Genomic DNA, 27,942 nt, shown 5'->3' on the forward strand with positions numbered 1-27,942 from the left:
TCTGAACATGCATGTTTGTGTGTGTAGTTACAAAACCCTGGGGGAATCAGAGGTGAAATGTAGACGCTTTGGGCATGAGTGCAATTCTGTACTCTTTGCCACATCTACTGCTTAGTGTAAGGAGAGAAGGTGGAAAAAGAAAAAAGAAACAAGGGAAAAAGCCCTCTACCAGGCTGGACTGAAAAATCAAAGGAGGCATCAGACACAAAACCGGAGCCTTGTGAAGGCCTTAATTGCCAGAGGAATAACACTGGCTGAAATGTTATTACAAGCCTGGTGTTGATTTAAGACCCCGGTTATTATGGGCCAGCCTGGGTGGAGGTCTGTGTCTCTGACCCCCCCGGTGCTTTCATATAATGTCACCATGCATTTAAACTGAAAGAACCATGAGACCTTGGTCCTTCCTTATTCTTCTGCCATTAATGAGAGGGGACCATCAATTTGCCACCCCTGTCATGAGACTAACCACCATGCCACCATCGCCATGCCAACAGATGCTGATTATGACATCACACAAATAGCAGTGACACCAATGGGACTAGTGTCCCAATACATAAAACAAGCCAGATAGCGGCTACTTTGTCCAAACACATCTATTTTTTCACGAGTTCATCATGTCATTTGGCCATAAAACACTTTTAAAGGTGCAGAGCATCCTTTTTCAGAGTTAAAAATATGACCAGCTGAATACTACTTACTTTATTTTATTAACCCTGCTTAAGAAATTAAGAATGGCTAGCTGCAAATAACACAATCAACTGCAATGATAAATGAAAACTGCATGCATGATATTTATAAATGAATGGCGTTTCAAATAGTTATAGATAGACAGAGGCATAAGAACGAGAAGAACCTTATCAGTCAGGCTCATGAATATTAAGAACCTCATGTAATGTTCGTCAAGCAATAGCCATTTTAGGATTACAGCTATTTTGTCTGGAGTTCATGTCAATGCAATTAGTTTGGTCATGAAACTGAAGTCAGTCATAAAAACATTATTAAAGAAGCAGTGCATATTTTTTCAATTGTAAAACAATTGAACAATATCTTTTTCTAGCTGCAGTTTATAAACAAACACTGTTGCCCTTTGTCGTTTATCAAACGTAATAAATAGTAGTATTTCACTCTCACTTTTTTATTTTGTCAGGCACAAAGTTACAGAACACAGCCCTGGAAGTGGCTGACATTAGCAATTAAGACACAGACAGACCAAAAGATGCACTGCCCAGCTGGGTTAGACAGACAGACAGACAGACAGACAGACAGACAGACTAGAGAGAGATGCACATCAACTTAACTTTACTGTTCTTTGCTGACATCAAACTCATGATCTCATGGTGTTTTTTTTCTCTCTTTTCGTGACCAGAAGGATAGTTCCGCTTAATTTTCTCATCGATGCTGTAAACTTGGATTGACACGCTTTGACACGAGGTGGGGGCGGGGTTATCTGGCTTTCTGACCAATAGCAGATAGGTAAACTTGTTTGAAAACAATCATTAATTTTGAAAACTTGTTTGATGCCACTAGTGGCACAAAAAGATCACATTTTACTTTTAAATTTCTAAATATGTCTACAATTTTTGTATCCTTCTCTAAAGTCCCTTATTTTTCCACTCAACTTAATCCCAGAAGAAGAAGTACACAGAGCGGGAAGAGGGGTAGTTTGGCTTACAGAACGGAAATGGTTGAACAGAGAAGAGGGGTAAACGGAGGAAATAAGGATCAGAGGAAGGGGTAAAAGAGAATAGAGGGAGGGGTATTGCGGTACAGGAGCGGTGTGATGGTAGTGACACTCTGCAAATCGTGTTAGACAGGGTAGGGCTCGGCTGAGCTGCAGCAGTGTGACGTGGGCTGATGCACCATGCCTGCCTGCGTTACTCTCGCCAGTGTGCCTGCATCTGTGCACTCTTTACCACAATGCATCCAGCAGCCAATCACTTCTTCCACTCTAATTAACAGCCATGTAAATCCACACCCCGGCCGTCCGAGTGCACACCGACAGCCCGTGCAGGAGGGGTGCAGGAGAGGTCGAGGCATGGGGGCAGGGTGCCGCCCCAACCAAAACGCCATATAATCCTAACCTGCGTTTGTATCGGGCCAAGACCTCGACCCTACGGCCCCCCACCTCTTCCCGTTCTCCTCCCTCCAAAGAGTCTCTCGCATTCAGTGTGCCACCAGCTCCAGCCTTCAGCTCCCATCATGCTCATTGCTCCGGAGAAGGTCAGTGGGGTGGCGTCTGATTGGCCGAGATTCAGATATCCATGGCATATGGGAAGCGTGACACACCTGAAGTGACAGGGCACGTCCTCTCGGCAGACACTGGGGCAGGAGGGATAAACAGATGAATGCGTAAAAAGAGAGAAGAACAGAACACACCCATCAGCCCGATTGCACGTCAACCACTGTTGGGCGGAAACACAGCTGGCCAAGTCATGGTAAGTTGAAGAAACGTTGTCTCAACGCATCTTACCACACCTTCACTCCTCACACAGAACTTATGTGCCACATGTCAACTCTCTGGAGGCTTAAGCCCCTCTGAATGCTTTGGTGTGTGTGTGTGTGTGTGTGTGTGTGTGTGTGTGTGTGTGTGTGTGTGTGTGTGTGTGTGTGTGTGTGTGTGTGTGTGTGTGTGTGTGTGTGTGTGTGTGTGTGTGTGTGTGTGTGTGTGTGTGTGTGTGTGCGCACCAGAGGAGGGGTAAAGGAGAAGAGCGGAAAGCACTTCTGAACAGATGCTTGAGATTTGTTTTTATATTTAAAGTAATGTTCCTACCATTCAAAAGATTGGAGTCAGTAAGATTTTAATGAAAATAAAAAATAAATCGTATTTTATTCAGCAAGAACACAAACTAAATAAAAGCGACTTTTTACGATGTTAAAAAAATACATTTTAAATAAATGCTGTTCTTTTGAAACTTTCTATTCATCAAAGAATCCTGAAAAAAGTATCAAATTTTCCACAAAACTGTTTTTGCTCTTAATTAAACCCTTTTCAACATTGATAATAATAAAAAATGATTCTTGAGCACCAAATCATCATGTGACACTGAAGACTGGAGTAATAGCTGCTGAAAATGTATGTTAAAATGATTTTTAATCAAATAAAGGCAGTCTTGGAGACCATATGAAACTTCTTTCAAAAAAAATTTGAACAAAACTCTTACTGACCCCAATCTTTTTAATGGTAGTGAAGAGGGGTGTAACATTTACATTACATTTATTCATTTAGCTGACGCTTTTATCCAAAGCAACTTACAATTGCTATATTTCAGAGGTCGCACACCTCTGGAGCAACCAGGGGTTAAGTGTCTTGCTCAGGGACACATTGGAAGTCTCACAGTGGATTCGAACCCGGGTCTCTCACACCAAAGGCATGTGTCTTATCCACTGCGCCATCACCACCCGTTTGAGGCAATACCCTCATGTCACGATTCAATACATATCACAATACTGAACTCACAATGCGATATTATTGCGATACTTCAAGACAAAAAATGTACTGTTGATGAAATGATTACAATTTTGTATTACATTGTGGGTGTAAATAAATAGGCTTGGACTTGGTGCTGGTAACCCAATGCACAGGAATAGTGACACCAGAATAAAAATATTCATGATTCTGAAGCTGAAAATACAGGATTATTTTAAGACAAAATATGCTTGCACTCTGTCACTGACTAGATATATTTAAAATAATGCAGGCCACTTTTTACTGGTAAAATAAGACATTTGGCATTATCAGGACCCACAAATATTCCCCCATTGCATTATTATGCATTAAACTACTATGTATAATGTTGAATATAATGTAATGTAGTACTGACACTAAAAATCTGTTAAATTGAATTTTTTGAGTGAACTTTTTGAGTGAACTATACACAATACAGATCGTCACTATCCAGGATACATATTGTTGCATTTTGTATTGCGATATAGTGTGACATGATATATTGTTACACCCCTATTGATATAAAGGGATGTTTCCTACAATGATTTGTAAATCAGAATAAAAATACACAACCATTCAAAAAACCTGACTGAATTTCTGCTTATCTTCAAAATTTCAGGCTTATGCAAAAAAGTCTTGTTTAATAATTTTTCATAACAAATTATAATATAAGCACAATAATTCAAATGAGATTTTGAACTGAAGAATTGACATAAATTTCCAAAAATCTTAGTATATTGTTTTGCAGCAAAACTCAAATGCTCAGTATCACAAATGTGCTTACATTTAATTAGTATACTACAAATGTTTTATAACTTAAATAACTTGTCATTTGAAATATTTGTTAAATATATATATCCTATATATATTAAAAAATATGAAATATTTTATCTTAGTATTACATACATTTTGTTTAAAATTTTTAAAAATCCTAAAACTTTTTGAAAGTGTATTTACAGATTTAAGTGGAATTTTAAAAAGAAAAAGGAAAAGAAAGTAAATTAATTACATTTGCTAAATGACTAAATGTAAATTATTTGGCTGTTGTTGTTGTTGTTGTTCTTGTTTCATTAACAGCTCCAAACAATGCTAATCACTGGTAGCAAACAAACTCTGTAGCTAATGTGAAATGTATTGTGAGACATCTGGGATACAAAACATAGCAGTGTTTTCAATAACCATAAACAATGTAACAAATGCCCCAAATCTGCCGAATTGCTTTGACACGTTCAGTCTTTGGTCATTCAGTCCATGAAGCTGATGTCTTGTTTGTTGTGATGAGGTCTTAAATCCCATGGCAACTAATTTGTACACACTGATGTTATTTCGGTAATAATGAATCAGAACTTGCACTTGTACATTTCCCTGTGCGACAAACCATGAACTGCTTTCTTTCATACCCTCTCATGGACAGATTCAAAACTAAGGGATAGTATTACTAATAAAATCAGTTATTTTAGACCTCTTACTGGTTTATGGGTTTATCATTGTGCCAGAATTAACAACGGTTTTTGAATGTGTGCTAAAATCAACCTCAAGCATATTACAAGCCTGACATGCCAGTCCATCAAACCAACTGCATAGCAATCTAAACTTATACGAGAGTGGGGTTAGTTGGGTCAATTCATATATTCTGAATATTAAACTAATTCATGAAAATGCAAGTAATGTGGATCAAAATAAGACTTTAGAACGGAACTGTGCAGGAATAAATCATTTTCCCTCATATTTCTGTTTACAATGTAAATTGTTCACATAATGACCCAATTTACCCTCTTGACATGACACAGCTTACCCTTAAATTGGGTATCTTTTGAACACATTTCCACACCCCCTTGTTTCAGACTCTTTTTTTAAATAATTCCCAGACAACTTATGCCAAAGAGGTATAGTATATGAACAAAAAAAACACAGCATCCAGGCAGCAAGTGTGAGGTTAAATGCGAAGAGGAAGCCGTAGTCACACAGAATGACAGCACCAGCCCTTGAGTTGGAAAACCTGTTCCTGCGCTTTAGATCAAACCAAATCCATAATTTTTCCACGAGAGGAGCGCACCCAACCCCCCCCCCCCCCGCTATGACACACCAGCCACCAGGCAGGTCTATCAGTCCCTGATGTGGACAGACAGCAACAGAAAAAGGCCCTGAAAACACCCCTAGCACACTGTCACTTCTCCCAGCCTCATGTGTTCAACTAGAGCGATATGACGCCTTCTGTCCCTCTGTCTGCTCTCCTTCTCTACTCGTTGTTTTCTTTTTCCTTTTCCCTTCACTCAGGCTTCTGGGGTCAACTAGTTCTGCTTTTGCTTCAGGTTTTATTGTATTGATCGAGCCGCCACTGAACAATGACTGAAGTAAGTGGAGTGTAACTATGCTGGTCTAAAAGATGTTGCTTTAATGTTTAAAGTGTTGTCATTCAAAGACATTTGGGTCATTCTACAAAACGGATGCCATTTGAGAACCTCATATGCATATGCAAATTTAACAAAGAATAGATTGTGTCAGCTACTACTGTGTGTGAATATAGACATTTAAAACCCCCACATAAAAATAAAAAAAATCTATATAGCTTTATCTATCATAAATGACAAATAGAAAATATAAATAAAACACTGAAAACATTTACAGTATATGTATAACTAATTATTTAAATGATTATATATATATATATATATATATATATATATATATATAAATTTTACAAAATTAGTTATTTAAATTTAGTAATTTATCAATTATTAGCCTATATAAATATTCATTCATTCATTCATTCATTCATTAAATATTTAGCTTTATATTTCTTTATAAATAATATTAAACAATAGAATCTGAATGTTAGCCTCATTACAATGGTTTAAACTAGCTAGCGTGATTATTATGTAATATTTAAATATTAAAACCTTAATGTTAGGCCTATTATCTAAAAAAATAAACCAACTTGCAATATCAAATTAAATTGTAAAACTGTCAACTCTGATACTTTTCTAAAGCCCTAATTATATCCAAAATATTTTCAAATTAATTAATTTAGCCTCATGTGGCACAATGAATTTAACACTTTAGTGAAATCAGTCTGAAACAATACACAGAAATGTACTTTAAAAACAATTTATCAATCTAGACAAGGCAGCAGTTTCCCATAATGCGTCATTTGTGAGTGTGCTTTTGTGTTATTTAATGTATTCTTTGACACAAGGGTTCAAGCACCAACTCATGCAAAACAACACAAAACAAAACATTTGGTTTCAACGTTTTAAAACCCCACAGAGCAAAGAACAGGTGAATGCAGAAAAAAAATAAGCAAATTGTCACATTCTATAAAGTGAGTGTAAAAATGTTGTGCAGCCTGCAACCAACGCAGATTCATCACTGACGGCATGAAAAAAATACTCTCTTCAGCATATTTTAGGGCACGTGGTATAAAGTGTGTTAAAACAGAAAACTACGCTTGGAAATGCTTGAAAGCGTATTGGATCACTGGCTTCCATTATAACCGTGACTTGCAGAAGTGGCACAAGCAGCTGAAATGAGCTACTTTAATTCTTTCACAAACTCTCTCTCTCTCTCTCTTTCTTTAGCTTCAGAGATAATAACATTGTTGGAGACAGAAGGAGAAAACTAGGCTACAAAACTCTAAACGAAAGTGTAACAGCATTATCAAAGCACAATCCCACAAAAACAATCTAAGCAAAAAGAGAGAGAAAAAACTGTCACGCGTCACGTGTAATCATTTTCAAACAGAACACAAAATTGTTCTCATCTTTTTCCCGAAGCACTGAATGAACATCACCTAAAACGCAGCAAAAATCACGAAGTGCAAAATATAAAGGCCAATTATGAATAATTACGTCTTTTCATTTCCAACGTGATGAAACAAGTTGATTGCTTTTCAGACAGGTCTGGTCTAGCTCAAAAGAGAAGCACGTCTGCGGCCAGCTAGCATGGCGTACGACAGCGCCGGATCCCTTGCAGTGACGGAATCGGAGCTGTTGGTCATAAATCACGTTACCGTCATATTGGGAATAAATGACAATATGGCGGGGAAAACAACCATTCGGTGTGACCCACATTAGAGAGATAACATAAAATCATGACTACCACTCTCAGCACAAGCATGTTAAATACTGTCTGCCGTAAGACTGATTCAGATGGACACGGAGTGGCCAGTCACGCGAAAAGCTTTGCAAAAAATATCTTGCGTTTGCAATACAAAGGTACAATATGATCAATTCAATCAACCTGGACTGTTTTCTGGAGAAACATAGGATCTAGAAAGACCCAGACAATCAAAATTTACTCTACAGTTTGACATTCGCCATTCTCATCCACCTGACAAAAGAAACCACGTTTTTTTTGTGCTGTCAGGTCAGCCATTATAGGGTATGACAAGGGCAACTGGTCCAGATTGGGCCGATTGGACCTCTGAGAATGTGTGTGGGTGTCTGGTTAAAGTCACAGCCATCTGGGAATAATCTCAGGTATATGACACACTATGTTTGTGACACACAGTGAACCATTTTAATCACATGATAATGATAATGGATTTGATTAAAGGAAGCCATTAGAAAATGTATAACATGTTCATTTATTTGCATAATCTGGTTATTATCCTGCATCTTATGTTATTAAATATGGGAATGTATTTCATAATAATGGCAGCAACAGGGACAGAAAAATTCAAAAAAGTACATTTGCATTTAAGTGCAATTGCCCTTCATTGAGGTATTAGCCTCACGCAGTCAGATTTTAGACCACGCAAAAAGCCTGATACATTTTTGACCAACAATTCCTATTTTAGACAGAAAAACAAAGTGCTCATTATGTCTAATCAGTACCTTGTAAACACAAATTAATTTCCTGAACTGATTATAAAAAATAAAAAAATCGCACCTGTGTGCAATATCAAGGGTTGGGGTCCGTAAGAGGGTGCCAGATGTAAAAAAGTCATAAAAAAAATTATATATATATATATATATATATATATAAAGTAATAATAAATAACGTGGCACATGATCCTTCAGAAATCCCTCTAATGTGTTGATTTGGTGCTCAAGAAAATTCTTATTATCAATGTTGAAAACAGTTGTGCTGCCTAATTTTGTAGAAACCATGATATATATTTTTTATGATTCTTTGATGAATAGAAAGTTCAAAATAACTAGAAAGTTGAAATAAAACTCTTTATAGGCCTAGATGTATTTTTAAATTAAAAAAGCAGAGTGATTAAAACATTGAAAAGTCTCTGTGAAAAGTGAAAAAAATTGGCTTTGGTAACTAAAAAACAGTTTAAACATAACAGTTATAAAATAACTTTTACAGCATTTTTTTACAGCATTTATTAATCTAGATTAATTTATAAATATGATATATATGATATGATATATATATATATATTAGGGATGCACCGATAACAATTTTCTAGGCCGATTCCGATTTTTCATTGAGTTTGAGCTGCCGATACCGATTTTAGCCGATTCTGATTGAATTTTTCTAACCACTTTACAGCACACACACACACACACAAATATTTATTTTCTATCTTTTCTTTAATAGAACATCTTACATTTTGCATAGAACATAGAACATTTTTTGAACAGATAATTGCTATAAATTAGAACTATATAAAATTCTCCTGGTGTGGGAAATTCACACACATCTAAAGTGCAGTGTTATGGAAGAACCATTTCCTTTTCACATCCAATATCCAACTAAAATTGGATATATTTAGCAAACTAAACTTCTGTATGAAAACAGGTAATGGCAATAAAATAATATATAAATAACAAAGAAAAATAAAATAAATATAGCCTTACAGTATAAAGATATTTTATAAAAGTGCATTTTGGGCACTTTTTGGGTGAAAATTCATATTTATGTTGTCCATCAAAAGTGCATTTGAGTGCATTTGACCGGCATAAAATCGGAATATGTCAGACTGACCAGCTGGTCGCCGATCATGGCCGATCACGTGAAAATCGGCCAATTCCGGTCACCGGCCGATCAATAGGTGCATCTCTAAAATATATATATATATATCTTACTGACCTCAAACTTCATAAACAACATGCCTTCATAATATCACACTTACTATTTGTAAATCAGCATTTAAAAAGTCTTAAAATATATGCTGACTTTATATTTCAAGAAGAGGGGCCTTTACAAGGGCATCGTCATATTTGGGGGACATACAGTAGGTGTCAAAAAACTTGAAAACCCCTGTCAAAAAGTCAGTAGACTGTGAGCAGCTATCCAGGTATAAATGTAGTGCGTAATATTTTTAAGGTCTCGAATTCAATGACTACGACTTTACTATAGAGGCACTACAGCTCTTGAATATGGCCACACTACTGCTGCCAAAACTTAAACACAACAGACAAACCATATTTGAATCAGTGAGTTGAGATCATCTCTACAATTAATCAGCAGCACCGCAGCGTCGCTCAGTTCTCTGATTTCTGTCTGTAAACACACTCACTTACGTTATCACTGGAGGCATGTAGTGTGATGACATAAACACACACGGTAGTTCGGCCCGAACCATCAAACAGCGGGGGAAAGAGCCACAGGACGCAGTGAAAAAAACAAAAAAAAACAGGTCAGGAACCCCTCTCACACTGGCAATCATAACAAGAGGCCCTCCACGGTCTCTCAGCATCTGTCTGTCTCCGGCCGCCTCCCCGCAAATGTAGACGTTACAACTAAACTACAGTTCCAATTCACCTGCCTGTTTGATGCTCCGCTCTCACACATGACAACACATTGATTTTACTTCTGCCGCCGTGCCGACGTCCGCCTGAAGAAATCCATTAGGCCGACACTTCTCGTTTCCCGTGACTGACAGGGTGACAGGCCAATGCTTTCCACCCGTGTACATTTGACGGACAGCTCGACACTTAAACAAGCCCTCAAGTTGCTATAATAGTTTAAAACACTTTCAATTACCTGAGTCAAACAAATTCAGCCGGCCATGCGCTTGGCTGCATCTCTGCAGGCTCAACGGTCCCGGAGCCATTCAGAACCTGAGTGAAGAGATATAAAGGGTTGAGCGGGCCCGTACCCACTAGCAGCATCTATATTTAATATCTGAAAATACATATCATATACTGGGAAATGTTGTTTTACATTTTTATAAACTTTACAGTGCCCCACATTCATCCTGCACTGGTTATTGTGTTAGGATTGTTGTTGCAACTGTATTATACTTTAAAACAATCAAACCATCATACTTAATGCATCATCATAATGCAAAAGAGGCTGCATTTGTAGTCTAGGCCGGAGCGAGAGAGAGAGAGAATTGCTTACATTACACCAAAGCAGTGCGAAAATTAAGGTCAGAGACATCATAATACTAATGCCACCAAATAATGATGTGCTGCATAATTTAGCCAACAACAAACGATTCTTCTCAAGGAGGCACTTCATATTTTTCTGTTTTCTGTCATTTCATTTCTAAACAAAACTGTGAATGTCCTTAATGACCAAGGTCATCTCCCTGTAGGAATACCGGAGACAGGTTTTTAAGCTGGGTTGCTGGGCTTTCCTGTGTATTTTTATCCTGGCAGAAACTGGTGAAAACGCAGCCTTGTCATAATCATTTAGCCAACAGCTAGCATACTAATAAAACCCTGCGAGGAAATGAATTAAAATAAGTACTTGATTAAGGGGACGTGCGTAGCTGAGGGTTTTTATATTTGGATGCACAAATATTCATGGATGTGATGGCCGTCCTCTATTTCTTTGACAAACAGGGTCACTGTCGACTGTCTTGAAGTTGCGCATTTGTACTTTTTTAGACATACTCTCAGAAATAGATTTAAATAGGAAAAAAAGGTAAAGGAAACCAACTAGCGACGTAATGGAATGTGAATCATTTCTTCAAAAACTTTTTGAGGAACTGCACTCTTAGCCTAATACAAAACAAAACAAACCCAGTTTTTCTTGAACAAAACCATTAGTTCATGCGTCTACACAATTATACGGGAAATATATTTGCGCTGGACGTAAACAAACTGAATTACGTATTTTCCAAAAAAGATCAAACTAAACTGAAAATGTTCCCTGTGCGACTTGCAGACTCTCTCTCTCTCTCTTTCTCTCTGAACATCTACATCCCTTCATTTAAAAAGAAAAAAGAAAAAAAAAGAGCGATAGCTTGAGGGAAATGAAGCAGTGAATGTTATAGTGTGCTATGGGCCCTGATGGCCTCAGTAAATGACATGGGCTGCTCAGTGGTGTGTGTTCTCCTCTCCCATCCCTGATGTAATGACCCGTCCACACTAATGCCTCCACGGGGCACTATGAGTACCTCCATCCCCCACCTGCACCTCTATAACTACCCCCCACCTACTGTGTGCAGGAGCGGCTCCCGCCGTCTCTACCGCTGGATGATTTCATTATGAGCAACTTTGAAATTCAGTGCTGAGTGTTTCTCCATAAATTCAAATTATCCCCATTGAAATTATTTGGGGAAAGTTACACTTCTGAATGCAAATATTCCGTTTTATGTTCTCCTTGTCCTCAGGTAAGTGGCATACTGATGTATATACTGTTTCCCGAGAGAGAAAAAAACACAAGTAACAAGAATGTACAAGTTAGATTGGTGAAAAAAAGTGTACTGCTGCTGTATTTGATTTCATTTTGGTCTGTTAATGTAATATATGCGAATGTTGATGTACAATAAGAACAACATGAACTTTTAAGAATGCAGCCGTCTTGTTTTTCTGGCCTCTTATTAATATTCATTAACTTTTATTTATACTTCGTAGCCTAACGGTTTACAACCTAAGCACGCAAAATAGGTATGGGGATCAAAAACCAAATCAGAATCAGATGCCAGTGTAACATTGGCACATATTTTCCCCCACTTTTAAGAGTTCGTCCACCAATAGCTGTCCGCCTGTTTGCCCAGAAATATTAGACGCCAATTATCAAAACAGTGATGTCACACTCTCTTTTATCCTTGACGTTTTCAAGCCGAGGAACAGGGAATATATGAGTGCAGGGGATGTGAAAGAGGGCCAAGGGCTGTAAAAACCGGGGGGAAACATCTTCCAGAGTCCATGTTTCTCACACTCTTTCCCCTCAACTTGCGTGGTACCGTGGTGTAACACTGCACAGATATACAATTATCATTACATTTCATTATATCATTGTGAACATTTTGAAATTTGAGGAGGAAGAGCAATGGCAGGTATAGAGAAGTATACCAGATACACTTTCACACATAACCTGCTTCTTCATTCACAAACAAACACACACTTTGGCTAAATGATAACCGTAGGCCTTTTATATATGTATGAAGCCAATAAGAAAAGAGATAAAAATTACAATTAACACCCCTTCTCCTTTACTATATATGTGTATATATATATATATATAATGTCACTGAAAAAAATATATTCCTGTTCAGTGAGTCAGTCTATAACTGTGTGGTGGATTCAGAAAAGTATTCTCAAGACTGATTCAAACCGTTAACTTGTCTTTATGAATGATTCGTTAAAAGAACCGGCTCATACGACTCATTTTTTAGGGAATCAGACCTCAGTGTTTTCATTTGCTGAAAAGAACCAGCTCATAAAAAAGTAATTTTTTCATGAGTCGAACTAGACTGGACACGTTAAACAGTATGTTACTTATGCATACAGTACAGCCCATGAAGACAATTAAGTAGAAAGACGTTTCTTGCTAACATGATTTAGGTGAGGGAAACAGTGCTGCAAATAAACGCAAAAAAACATTTAAAAAAATCTTACCAGCCCAAACTTTTGAAAGTTAATGTAATAAATAATATTTTATATATATATATATATATATATATATATATATATATATATATATATACACACACACACACACACTTGCAAACACACACAACAACAGAGCTAAAGTTGGTGATATTTTGTTGTGCCGGACGGTTTTAATTTGTTTTATTAATTTTGAATGAATAAGGTTTGCTTGTGATATTGTCTTGGAAAAAATTGTCAAAATGAGACTAATACACAAAGCACTTTTAATAATTACAGCTCCAGTGATAAACAGATAAGTACTTTAACAAGATTCATTGGTCTCTGTGAAACACCAATTGTCATCAGTATGCACAGTGATAGTGTCATTCTCTTCTCGGCTTGGTCAATATTGCGGGCGCCACACACACACACACTCGGTCAAGGTAGAGTAATGTGACTCGCTCACTCCAGGTCCGTGTGGGTCACATCCTACAACAACATTGATTTTCCTGATGAGGATCTCGTCTCTGTTTAACCCGACCATGTCAACTTGCCCCTGAACATATCCACACCACCACTGCCATTGATTCCTGCTCTCTGACTCCTCAGCATTTAGGAGTTACATTTTGTTTGGGTGGGCCTTTTACATTTGGATGTCTCTTGTGTGCTGGCTTCAAGCGCGTCACCGCTGGCCAAATCACTTGTCTGGGACTGTCGGATGAATTTCCAAATTCATCTCTCGAGAGACTTTAATACATTTCCCTGCTTGTTAAATCACACATATTATTTATGCTTTGAGCCAAGTGTGTGTTTGGAAAATGAAAATCAAATTAACTAATGTAAATTCTCATATCACACATCAATCAATGAGCATTTGCTCTTGAGAGGATTTATTATTCGACAAAATTAAATACGTTTCATACGTTTCATGGAAAAAATGTAAAATGCACAAAACTGACAAATTGCATTGAGAAAACTATCCCTGCAGAATCACAGCCGGCCGTCCCCTCGAGTCCAGATTTGTGACAGAACCCAGATAAAAACTGCACCCTCTGCTGTTGTGTATATTGCAACTTCACTCTATTCTCCAACAATGAATACGAAGATTAAATATATAATAACAGACACAGTTTTAGATCATCTCTATATTACAGGTTGTTGTTTTTTTATTAGTATTGTTATTTATTTATTTTATTCTGTCAATAATGAATTGTTTTATGAAACATTGTAAGGTCGGTCGTGTGACTTCAATGTGACCTTGCTTTATTCTACCGTGACAACACAGGACACCAGATGAAAAATAAAAGGAACAATTATAAATTCCTTCCCCTAAATCTGTCTCTGGATTAAGAGATGAATGAGGAGGAATAATTATGCTTTAATTATTCACGTTTTTCTCCAAGGCATTTTTCAGACATCCTAAAGCACTAGCTCTTCCATACAAAAGCATATCGATGCTGATAACATTCTTCTTGGAATCTTAAAAATCACATCAGGCTGACCAAGTTTGATTATAAATAAATAAATAAATAAATAAATAGTGTCAGCACAATCCTTCTCCCTTTCCCTCTCTTCAGTTCTCGTTCACTATACCTCTACCATTTTTTACAGCCACAGACATTCCCCTTAAATACTACCATATGCAAATCGTGCGCATGCAATTTGCATATTTAAGTATTTAACTCCGCATATTTATTGGATTTGGAAGCCTGGCTGATCATTGATTTATCCGCCGCTGGCAATCATATTTCCATATTTGTACGATTTTAATGACGGTGATAATTCAAGGATGCACAGAGTATATGTTTTGAACGATATGTTTAATTATGTCCTCAAAGCATCATCACTTTGGCTGGCGGATGACGAAGAAGGGAGAACTGAAGCAAAGAGGGAGAAGTTATCAGAAATACGAATCCCTTAGAAAACAGCCATTCCCATCGCCCGCCTCAACTCCATCGAGAGGATAGAGAGCAGATAGAAAAGGCGAGATGGCTGTAATTGCTCTGCGGCCACAAGCTCCTAACCACGAGAAATTAAGGTCAAAAATGGAAATAATTTATAGCAATAAAGCTTTGAGATGAAAGAACGTAGGGAGAGACGGAGAGAGAAACGGAGATAGAAAGCCTGCTAACCTTTGTACATAAACATGTGATTAAGTGTGACACTCCTTCACGACAAATTCAATCACGCTTTGAGAGAGAGGCAGAACCTGGCCCTCTCCTCTCCAACGGGGAAACTTTCTCTGACACATCCCTTTATACAAGGTGTCACTATTTATAGGTTCCCCAACGGGAGGAGACGTTCGAAAACACACGTACACGCACACACACCCACAATGACATTGACTAGCATTCGGCCAGTTGGCTACATCAAGCGACGGAGAAATGTGCCATATTGAATAGACTCTCTGAAGAGATCACCATGTCATTTTGTCATTAACCATACAAGAAGCTAATTCATTTGATTATTTTATCATGCACAAATTTTCTTACAGCTACAGAACAAAAGAATAAAACATCTGATATTTACTCGTCATCAAAGTTTTCAATCACTTTGTTAAAATATGTTTCACATTTTGCAATTCCCTGGTTGTAACATGAAATAATATTTTGGCAATTTAATGTATCTGATACATGTAATAAAATGCAATTAGATGTATGCTAATTTCAGAAACGAATGCATAATTAATGTTATCTACACAAAATGTCATTCATTGGCTAGGTGTTCGCTCATTACACTAATTCATTTTAATAGATCCGCACAGTGGGTGGGGCAAGAATCAGTCATAGTCCTTATAATGTCACTGTGGCCAATTCACACCACAGATTTTACATTTCATTAAAACTCACACCCCAATCAAAACAGAATATTTTTGAATATTTGGTCTAATAAAAGGGAATAATCAGCCTGAACAAAACTGACTAGAATATTAACAAATAATTATGTATTCCTTGAAAACATAGCACTAATATACCTTTACTAATATAGACTATTAATAAAGTCTATATTATAAAATGTAAAAACAGATGAGATCTTTTTAACTAATTTGACTACAATAGTCCCAAATACTTTTTTTTTCTCCTTTTTAAATAATAATCCAATTTTAAGTATGTTTTCCAGGGCAGTTTATTCACTGACCCTACCATCTGTAGAGTTATCAGACCTGATGTTTACTTGCTTCTATTCTTCCCCAATACATAATGATTTGAATAGGCCCTTGTGTGTTTCTTATCAGATCTGTCTATGTGTGTGTGTGTGTGTGTGTGTGTGTGTGTGTGTGTGTGTGTGTGTGCGTGCGTGCGTGCGTGCGTGCGTGCGTGCGTGCGTGCGTGCGTGCGTGCGTGCGTGTGTGTGTGTCTGTGTGTGTGTGTGTGTGTGTGTTGTGGGATGCTATCAAATCCCTCCTCGGGGTAAAATAATAGCAGACCTTTGTAAATGAAAAACAGATATAGTATTAAAAAAATCTAGAAATTGAGATCAGAATTAATTTTCACAATTATTTAACAAGCTCAAAAAAAGAGCATTTTATTTACGAAGTATGGAAATGTAAAAAAAAGAGTGATGTGATTTATGAAATAAAAATGTATTTAAAGCTATTTTAACTCTTTTGTTCCTTTTTATAATACACAAAAATCACTGTTTCAATCCATAATCTCATCCAGTTTATTTGACTATTTATTTCTATTTTAACTATTTTAGAATCTGTAATAAACAACAGCGTGTGTCTCCATTCTTTGACCTGTTTCCACACCCTTTCAACGTGCTTTCCACAACAAACACACAAATATGAACACAAGTGCACTGCAGAAAAACAGATGTTACAACACCAGATAGTGACCAAATGTCAGTCTATTCCAAGATCACCTGAACAGTATTTACGAAAGAAAAAGAACACCTGGCAAAAAGTGGCCAAGATTCAAACTTCACACATCACACACAGACACACCTCACAGATCTTACACCCTCATTATCATCAGTGCTTGTTAATTGCAGCGGTGCTGCTCTCACAGTGTAAGTCTTCTTTTAATTAAGGTGCTGTAAAAGGGGAGTTCCTATTACATGTGCTTTGTCCTTGCCGTAATTGCCCTCCCGACACCCCATTCTCCACTGCCTTTCTTTTTTCTTTTTTTTTTTCTCTCACTTTAACATACAAGCTCCCTGGACATAGTGCCACGGGCCCCCACCCCCAGGGACCTCACCATCGTCTAGCCTCCGTGTGGCCCAAAGGATCCAACGCGAAAACACCCCTGTGTGACTCTATAGTGTGTGTAAATGATTTCTCCCGAGCTCTGCACCATAAACACTTCAATTAATATGCTCAATGAGGAAAAAAATAAATGAAGTTGGTCAAACATCCATTTTTAATTTTTTCTGAACCGTCCGGGTGAAATTCTTGCTCTGACATTCAAATCAAATTAGTGTACTTTGACGATGACGCCATACACTGTTAAATCCATTCAAAGATCCAGCTCTTCCTTTTGCATGGAAAAGAAAGCTAACGCCATCTACTGCCCAAAAGCATCCAAACAACCCCACAGCAGCAACATCTCTATCCAAGCCGGCCTTAATTGGGAAATAATTGCAAATTTTAAAGGGGACAATTTCATCTCCTTGCCTTATCATTTATTTCAGTTTCTTGTTCTGCCCTGACACACAGAAAGAAAGGGGGAAAACTTCAATTAGCTGCATTCTTGAAAGATGTTCTTCGCCTTAATGTTTCGAGCAAAGAACTTAAATTCATGTAAATAACGAGTCTCAATTAAAAAAAGGCAAGACAAGCCTTGGCCAATTATCCCGGCCCGCGGAGTCTCTTGGGTTGAGAGAGCAGTGGAACTCTACTGGCTGAGTGCTACACATTAGCTCATTGGCTTTTGAACACACAATAAGCAGAAAGCCCTCAAGTCATTAGTAGGGAGCTCTCCATTTCCCTCTAAAGCCTTCTTCGCTGTTACTCTAAATGTGGCGGGCAGCATTTGAAACCGAACACACAGAGGATTGTGGCAATTAAATGTTTCTTTAAAAAAAATTATGACTAAAAGACTTTAGAATTTCTTTTCAATACTGGGTGGCCTAATGAGGAATAGAAAATATGTAGTATAGTTAAATCAGTCATTGTATTAACAAGTTAATTGATAATTGAAAATATAGGCTATATAAAATAAATGTAAACACATTATTAAAATACATTATTATTAGTAGTAGTAATAATATTAACAGGTTATTTCAATTTTTTTATTGCTAAAGTACGTTTATGAGCTGTTTAATTCGCAAAATTTAATGAAAAATTTTAAAAAAAACATAAAAACAAAATTAATGAATTACTAAACTAAATCCATAAAATGAAAACCTAAAAATATGAAGCACATGACAGAACCCTTTAAGGTTCTAAATAGAACTTTTCCTTCTAAGACTATATATGGAATAAGTCCTGGAACAAAAACAACACTCAAAAGAGGCAGAATTTCTGGCTACATATTTGATGTGTGTGTTTAACAAAAGTCCATAGAAATAAATGCATAAAAATGAAAGTATATTTATAAATGCAGTCTATTTATTCCATTGTGGTGGTGCGCCTGCTACTTTTGTGAATGCAATGAGAGATATCGTCATGTATTAGAAGTCAAGTGTATAAATGGTTCAAATAACGGGGATATGTCAGCTTCAGCTGCTAACATGCCATGTTCTTATTGTTTGTAATCAAATCAAAGTCTTGCACGGTTACCAGAAGAGGAGCAGAGTTAACGATGTGGCAGTTAACAGTTAAAATCTGCATGTTTCTGAGTTCATATTCACAGCAATACCCACTCTTTCCATTTTTCTTTTTCCATTCTCCTCTGCCGTACCCATTTCTTCTGCGTTTTATCTTTTACGCTGTTTATCTTGTGAATTCCCTCACATATTTCCTCCTCACCTCCTTGCATCTTTCTATATCTATTCCCCGGTAGCCTCTGAAGTGAATGCACAAATTACACCCCTCTACCTTTTTACTCTGCACTAAATCTTTCCTTTTTTCCACTTTGCTGAGCTTGAATATTTCATTCCCCCCATCAAATATGCATCCCATTAATTAAGTGAAATTACTCCCGACTGCCAAATATTCGCTGCCGATGACTGTCAACACAAGATGCACGGCTTTGAACTTCTAATGACACGGCCTCACTTTCAGCTGAGTTACAGCCTTCAGAAAAGCGTCCGCGGGCACGCGATCAACGCCCTTCCTTGATGCCAAGCCTGGAATTAAGTGCCGGTTTCTTTTTCCTCCGGCTTTTCAACAAGCCTCACAATGGATGACACGCGCGCACTTGACAAGCAAGAACTTCCATTTTAATTATATACCTTTTCCTCATCTTTTAATTGCTGTTGTTAATCAGTCATTAACTTCTCCCGCCCCCCTCCCGAGCCCGAATCCTAAATCTCCCGCGCAACGTCTCAATAAATTCCCGCGCACCCCTCCCCGCGCCAACTCTAACGTGTAATTTCATTTATTTTTAAAACTGTCATTTTTCCAAACAGAGGTATTTGTTATTTGTTCCAAAGGGCTTGACAGTAAGGGGATTTTAATCATAACTTGCATTAAATTATCCGTCTCCGGATCTGTCAAGAGGATAAATTCAAGACGACGTTAAAGACGCCGCTATTGAGTAATTGTGTTCTGGGCAACACTAATATTACCACTGACTGATTCCAAACAATGGTGATTGAGCTATAGGGCTATTTGCCTTTCACCCTCCCTCGATAATTCCAACCTGTCCGAAAAAGCCAAAGGACTCGATATGAGTACAGATACAGGGGCGACAATGGGCCTATTTGTCTCTCCTCCCTCTGAAAAGAAACAGATGTTTCTGGAGGAACTGACTTCTGGATTAACATGAGCCAAAGCGGTACTTTAAACGGGGTGGGAGTGGCGCGCTGATATGATATGACAGACAGGGCCGAGATGGCTTGACAACAGCAGGAAGGGCTCCGAAAAAGATCTTAGTACGCCACGCTGGGGCGATTGAAGACCCCTCCGACAAAGCGACAAATGAACTTTTAATGACTGTGGCAACTTAAAATATCATAATAGAAACATAACAGAAACCCCGTGGCATATTTACACAGACACCGACCTGTAAAAATTGATCTATTTTTCAAAATCACGGCGCTTCTTAATATTGTTATTCAACCCATACGCATCACAGAATAGTGCTAACCAATAATTACAATCTATGAGCTGGCGGCATGGCCATGACAACAGTACTTAAGTCTTGTTAATATAGGGTGTCTGTTCTGGCCCTTGTGGCAGATTGTGTGAAGTAACTTCCTCCTATGTTGTGAAAAAATATGAATAATGAGCTACTAATAATTAGCGTCGTCAGGAAACCTAAACTAAAACTGATTATTAGTTTAGGCATCATATACGGATTATCTGTGCTCAGGTTGCGAAAGATCAAATATTTCCTTTTTAAAAGTCACCGCAAACTTCGGTGTAATTTAAATCAATTAAGTTACGCAATTTTTGACGGTTTGTCACCGGCTGCTACCCAACTGAAGAATCGGGTTGTTGAGTCCAGGGTGTGAGCGGGGAGGGCCAAGAAAACCCTGAGAAACAGATATGTGGCGTCTAGACAAATTATAACCTCATCTGTTTTGCCTAATGAATTATGCAAAAAGGGGACCTGGCTTGGGCTTGGCTAAAAGTAAATATTTAATATTCATCCTCGCAGTCTGAAATTACAAAACACTTTGCATGGCTAAATGTTTCTCCACCCCGGCGAAATTGCCCATTTTGGCCAATTTAGTTCATGCGTCTGAAGACGTTGATTTGAATATATCGAGCTTTTAAAGCCGACCCGCTTTGGTGAGACTCTTTTTGTTGTACAGTAACCACAAATAAATGGCTTTCACAATTAGAGGTTTAAATAATGCAATGGCTCATGTTCAGTCCTAAGCAGGATTCCAATGAGCTTTCTAATGCATGTAATGATTAAGTGTAATTCAAATACCAACTGTGTTGTTCAAAATCTGACAGGCAATAATTTGCTCTATTATATTGTGCCATTTAATTGCCTGCTACCGACAACCTCTGACGTGCCATGAAGCAATGATTTACAATTACTCCAGCAGTAAAGATCAGGGGATGACAATATAATCATCTACACAGAGATCCCTTCTCATCTGCCACAACTAGTGAGGCAAGTAAAAATAGTTTGGAGCTTGTAGTTTTAACTCCACTCTATTTGAGGATTAGAAGATATTACAGCTGCGGAGGACATTTAACAATAGCAGTTGTGTTAAGAGCTGGCTGCGGCGGGATGAGGCGAGTCAAGATGTCGGTTTGCTGTCAGGGACAGGCCTCACATGCTAACGGAGGGACATTATTGTTGGGGGTAAAGCGTTACTGATGTCGGAGTTTAATCTAAATGAGGAAACGCCAAGTCGAAGATCAAGCAACAGACTCTGTTTCCCCATCCATCCTCTTATGAACTCCGTAAGACTTTATTACCATATAAATGATAAAGGATAACGTACGAAAAAAAGTATGCAATAATTGCGCTTCCCTATGTTGCAGTCTGATGTAAATGTTTCTAAAAGGCAAAATAAGCAAATCGACGGCTTCCAACAAAGTTAAGTATCCTGCCCTAATTTGAGTGTGGAATTATGGAAAACAAGTTTACTCCATATTAAACCAATGTTTCACAGCATTTAAGGAGCTGATACATAATTTAGCGCTTACAAAAACGAGCACAGCATGTTGGGGATGGGGGGGGGGGGGGTCCTTAGAGGGAAGGCAAGGCTGCTGAGTGCACTGCCTGTTTAAAAATGATGGAGGAGAACAGGGGATTCTCATTAAGTGGCTTCACTCCACCCCGAGCAGCAGACACTAGAGAGAATGCAGACAAAATCACAGGCTCGTGTTTCCCCATTAAATATGAAGGATTGTGCAATATGTGCAGGCAGGCAGTTTGCCGGGGTCAGCCGTCGCACTCTTTCTGCTGTTTCTGCAGGTCATGTCATGATGACCGACTTTACCCCGTGTTCAATCAGTTCCTTGTGTTTTAGAAGATGGGGCAGGAAAATAATAACACGAGGCAGGGGGACTTTTAATGAGGACAAATTAGACTTGGGCAGCAAAGAGCTGCGAGGGACGAGAAGTTTCATTACATGACCTACATGGAGAGAACGTTTTTCAAACTCATTGACAGGAAGATCGGCCTTGATTTCAACTTCACTTTCTGTCGAAACTGAGAGAAAGTACTAATGAAAAGTGTTTCAGCCACTTGACGATGTCATTCAGTGGGCACAAAACTTTTGGACACTTAAAATGTGTTAATTTCATTCCATCTAGTCCATCACATTTACACATTTACTTTTCAACAAGTGTCCATCACATTTACTATGGACATGTTCCACAAAAGCAACCAGAAAAATTATTAAATGTTTTGTTTGGAAAGTGTTTTTGTGTTATCTTTCACTAAAATAAATACCTCTTGGTTTTATACCTTCTTATATAATGCCAAGACAATTATACATTTTGCATGTCAATTTTGTCTTTAACTTTCGTTTTTTTCCGCACAACATAAAAAAATATATTTTGAAAACGGTCTCAGTATCTTTATGTCCATTCAATAAAAGTCAATGGGGTCCAAAACAACACTGGAGGTGTACATTGTGTGGACACACTGAGACATTTTTCAAATATAATCTTTTTTTGTTTTACAGAAGAAAGTAAGTCATGCTTCTGTGTCAAAGGTAAGGCTAAACATACACATACAACATCATCCGCTTTGCTTTGACAAATCACAGATCCGAAATCAGTCGCCCACCTCATAACCGCAGTGAACCGAAAGCTGAAACCGATCCCAAAGCGGGTTCGCTCACCGGCACTACTTGACATGGCTTTTACTTTGATCTCCCCATTCTCCAATTCATTGGCTGCCGACTTCACTGACTCCAATCTGACCCAGATAAAGACTCTGACCTTTCCGACCAACTCCATTACATGCAGCTGTACTGGGTACAAGCTCTTAAACGACTGCTGTTTAAATGTGGCCATTACTGGAGCCGGTGTCTGCAAAGATTTCATTGTCACAGCCCGGCAAAGGGAAGATGGCCACACAAAATGACTCTTGACCTTCATTTACATTCGTTAATCAAATGTCACACAGAGTCTGCGTTTTATCAGCGAGTCCGTGTCTATCTCCAGAGATGATTTGTGTTTTCAAACAGGTAAATAGACGGGTCTGCTACCGCGACGTGTGCGAGGAAATGGCTAAAGGATAATTGTGGAGAAAATTCAGCGGTGTTTGCTGCTTTGGGCTGATTCTGAGAACAAGATGCAGGTGAGATGAGATTTATTCAGATCATTAAGAGAAAAGGAAGATTGAATCTAATTATAGTCCACACAGCTGAAATGAGAATCTGCAAAACAAGTCTCGGATAAAGTTACCAGTGCCATTTTGTCATATATAAATAACACAGAAGCTCACCAACGGATTCGTTCCAATAGAATAAGCATGTCGTGAACAGCACAGCTAATGACCTGAGTGGTACATTTTGCATTCTAATTCATTCAGCACCTAATTGTGAGTGGACACCACAGATAGCCGCCCTCTCTCTCCTCATCTCTCCCCAGACTGCAGAGAAGCCCTGCTCAGAAAGGTCAAAATGGCCGACATTAATCAGATCGCCATATCCACAACCCCTCCCCGCCATCGTTACTGTGCTAATCACTCTGGGTTTGGTTGCAGAGAGGTTTACTCCTAATTATTGTCATTAATAAATCAGACGAGTCAGGCTGTCGGGATGAAAGAGAGGCCGTCCCTGCTTGCCATCCATCAGAGAGGCAGAGTGCAGGAGAGTCCAGTCATTAAGAAACCTTTGAGACACACGGCCGCATTGGGGACTCGGCAGCTCAGACAATAATACGCCTAACTTTTTCATCAACCTGTGGCTTTAGCAACCAACCAGGAGACGAGGATCCCGGAAAAATCATCAGTCACGTACAAAGGAGTTAAAAAATAAAAGAACGAATGTTGCAGAAAGCAGGGCGCTGTGGGATTTTGCGAAGCAACTGTCTATGTACATTAGAGACACCCAAAAGTCTAAGAACACATTGAAAAAAAAATTCTTAGGAAAGAAGTAAGGTTACGGTATTTTGAAACCGTTTAAACACAAACAGAAGCATCAATTAATTTTTTTCAACTTCAATTCAACAAAAAATCACACTGGATATCATGGGAAATTTCACATAGAAATGAAATATATATTTTTTGTATTTAAAAAAGAATGCACAATAAAAGCATTTTCACTAGTGGTCTCAGTGAACTGATACCAAATTTGAAATTTATTTACATTTTAATAACTTTATCAATGTCGAGAATGTCAAAATGTATTAGAAAATGTTCAAATAATGTTATTTACTCTATATATAATTTGCAAACTTCACAGTGGATACCAATTAATTAAAAATAAAATTACCATACACACACATTACCTGAAAAAGTTAGCAGGTTTTTAAAGAAATACTTTTATTCAGCAAGAACACTTTAAATTCCACAAAAATAATCCAATCAGCATATTAGAATGATTTCTGTAGGATCCATGTGACTGAAGAAGACTGGAGTAACTGTTTCGGTGTTTTTTTAAATTAGGATCAGGATGATCTTTGCAAATTATGATGATGTAGATGTGCATTTTATTCACAGCAAATTCATCACATTCTAGTGCCTTAACCTCTGAACAGAAATATTCACTCAACAACCAGCAACCATGGGTGTGCTTGTTTCCAAAACACATGCAGAAACACACGCTCACTCAGTTACCATGCGTGTTGAGGACACCAGCCAAAACGTGCCGTATATCTGTGTGTGTGTGTGTGTGTGTGTGTGTGTGTGTGTGTGTGTGTGTGTGTGTGTGTGTGTGTGTGTGTGTGTGTGTGTGTGTGTGTGTGTGTGTGTGTGTGTGCTTCCCATGCCGCAGGGAGAGAGAGATGGAGAGAGACGTGGCATCGCGCTGCCATCACATCTCATCAAATTAAGGAAGTCCATTCCACTTAAACGAGTTCTGTGAATCTAAAATCGACCATTAATGCAGTGTCATGTTAAATTAATACTGTCATCTAAATTACTGGTATGAATCTTTCACATTTGAAATGAGACCAAGAATGACTTATTCATTCTCTGCTATCTCCTCTGATGTCATCCCCATTAAACATTACCAGGCGAGCTGTCTTGGCCTAATTGTATTAGAGTGTTAAGGGAGTGTTAGGCTGTTCAGAAATCATCATTTAGTATGCTGATCAACAGCTTTAGAGAACTGAATAATATCTGAAATGAGTCGCGCAACGAGGCACGCTGCAACTGACAACGCATGAGAGAGAGACATCAAGGAAATGCGAACAGTTATGTCCACAAACTTTTTATACAGTGAAAAGAAGTAGCTCAAGAGTGAGGTGATTGACTTAAGTGCCAACCATGTGTTGTGCCAATCTGACATCAACATGAAAGGAGGTGCGACCCAGACACATGCCCTGGCATCTTTCCAGCAGCAAGACAAGTCCTTATAAGCTGGAAATGTTTGACTTCCCTGAAGGAAAAGGGCAAACACTGCTGAAAACTTTTAAAAATTCAGATTTTTTTTATTTTATTAAGGTGTAAGAGAGACAAGCTAATGTAATCTGGTAATGAGCCAGACCTCATAAAACTAGTGGAGCTCAACTTGCTCCTTCAGTTTTATGGAGGCTGGCTGCAGGTGAGACTGATCCTGATTTACTGTCTATTCTGTACAGCACATCTCATTTTAGACAGACAAAAACACAGTGAAGCGTGTGTCTATACGTTTGAGGTTTGAAATGAGCAATGTAATCATAAAGAACAACATAAACAATAATGTGATACAACATGTGCATAGATTGTGCAAAATTCACAATTAAGGAACTGGCTCCATTTCAACTCATGACAGGAAGTTGAACTAAAATCTGATTTAGAATATCAGGAAGAGGAAATTACTGAATTGCATTTTAAAGAAATTCGAGATAGTAAAGCATTCTGGGAAATGAAGTGTTTATAGCCACCCTGGTCCAAAAAGTTTTCATTTATTAGGTAACACTTTATTTTGAGGTGATCTAGTTACATTGTACTTACTCAAATAAGTACTGAGTAATATTAATTAACTACATATTACTTACTATAGAGTTCCAGTTAGGGTTTGGTTTAGGGTTGTTAGGCTACTTTGTACTCATGCATAATTTACTGTTAAGTGCATGTAGTTGTGTAACCATTTATTATATTTAACATTATTATCATCATTCTATAGGTGGCATTTTAAACACATCTATCTATCTATCTATCTATCTATCTATCTCTATCTATCTCTAATCTATCTATCTAACATATCTATCTATCGATGATTCAAAACCTTAAGGTCTATTAAACTTTTTGCTAACATAAATTCAGTGTTTGTCTTGGCAATAAATATATAATTAAAGTTATATGTAGTTCTTTGATTTTCATCTCATTTTAATTCGACTCCCGTAAGTTAACTTAACGTTAACGTTACACAGTCAGAGTCAAATTCGAACTGTAATTCTGCATCCTTTTTTGTATTGTTTTTACCTCCATTCAAATTTACGAATTGAATTGTAATTTAAAAGGCATTCACAGTTCAATTCTGAATAGACTACAATTAAATTCATAGAACATTTGTCATGTTTAAGTATCATATCTTGAAGAGCAATATGTCTTCTTACCTCAAATGTGTTCTAGCGTAGGCTACCTAACGGCTCTGACCTGGAGCATTTACGGTGACGTCAGCAGAAATTATCGCTCAAAAGTTTGGAACAACCTCAAAGCCAAAGATTTTCCCTGTTAACCATATTTTAATGCATAATACTAGAGTCCCTACAGTTATTGAAAAAAAGCTGCTATAAACGGTTACAGTCCTAATAAATTGCTAGTGTGATATCTTGATATTCACCTGTCATAAACAAAAGGTTTTCAAAATTACTTGAAAAGCTTCTTGCCCGTTTTGATATAATTTCGATATTCATTCATTGCAGTTTTTCAGTATTAAAATCGTGTTATTTTGGAAGAATCTGTTACCATGCCATTTAATTAAAAAAAAAGAATACGGGTTAAGAAGTGCTTCAAAAATTAAATGCACGCAAATCACGTGTCCTGGTTGCAATCTGACAATAACAAGCATTTGTCGCCATCTCGTGGCAAAAATTAGAAAAAAGCTACTCCTCGCATAAAGTATATCTGTATTGTAACAACCCCCCAAATAGTGCTGCTTTAAGGCCTTCTAAAAAAGTTTCCATTGTGCCGGCCCCTTAGACTAGAAAGACCCATAGGGACCTCCACATAGCCTAGCCAAAGGGCCCTGGGGAGTGGATTTAAACAAGGACCACGTTACAACTGTTAACTTACTTTCTCTGCTTAAACATGGCAAAAAAAGATTGTATTTGCTGATACAGAAGAACAGTAGTTCTACAGGTAAACAAAAAGGCTCAAATATTGCATTGGTAACAAGCTTGCAATGACTGTTGCTCAACAATCCATTCCAACCTTTTTTCTTATCACATGAAACTAGTAACTCCATTTCATGGCCAATTTTAAATCATAGACAGGACAACCTGTGTTTGCTCTGAGGTCTGACATTCTTGAACTAGTCAGACCTGATGAAATGTGGCTCTGCTCCTTACAGCAAGGCCTGGTAAACAGTTTTGTATTCAAATTCTCCTGCTTTGTAACTCTTCCTACTGACAGCCATTGCCACAGGCCAAGATATATC

At 37.9% G+C, this 27,942-nt stretch overlaps 1 long non-coding RNA gene across 1 annotated transcript in view; it reads right to left on the minus strand.

Annotated features, from left to right (window-relative positions):
- LOC143701932 (uncharacterized) overlaps positions 1-27,173 on the minus strand; it is a 53,024-nt gene extending 25,851 nt beyond the window's left edge. The window contains exons 1-3 of the long non-coding RNA XR_013190204.1: positions 26,900-27,173; positions 25,625-25,737; positions 10,388-10,464 (exon numbers count right to left, since the gene is read on the minus strand). This is a non-coding gene — a long non-coding RNA (uncharacterized LOC143701932). The remainder of the gene's footprint in view (positions 1-10,387; positions 10,465-25,624; positions 25,738-26,899) is intronic.
- Positions 27,174-27,942: the final 769 nt, after the last annotated feature.

The sequence above is a fragment of the Siphateles boraxobius genome, unplaced genomic scaffold (assembly GCF_051911475.1).
Source record: "Siphateles boraxobius isolate OS27281-9 unplaced genomic scaffold, OSU_SipBor_1 33, whole genome shotgun sequence".
NCBI classification, from domain to species: domain Eukaryota; kingdom Metazoa; phylum Chordata; class Actinopteri; order Cypriniformes; family Leuciscidae; genus Siphateles; species Siphateles boraxobius.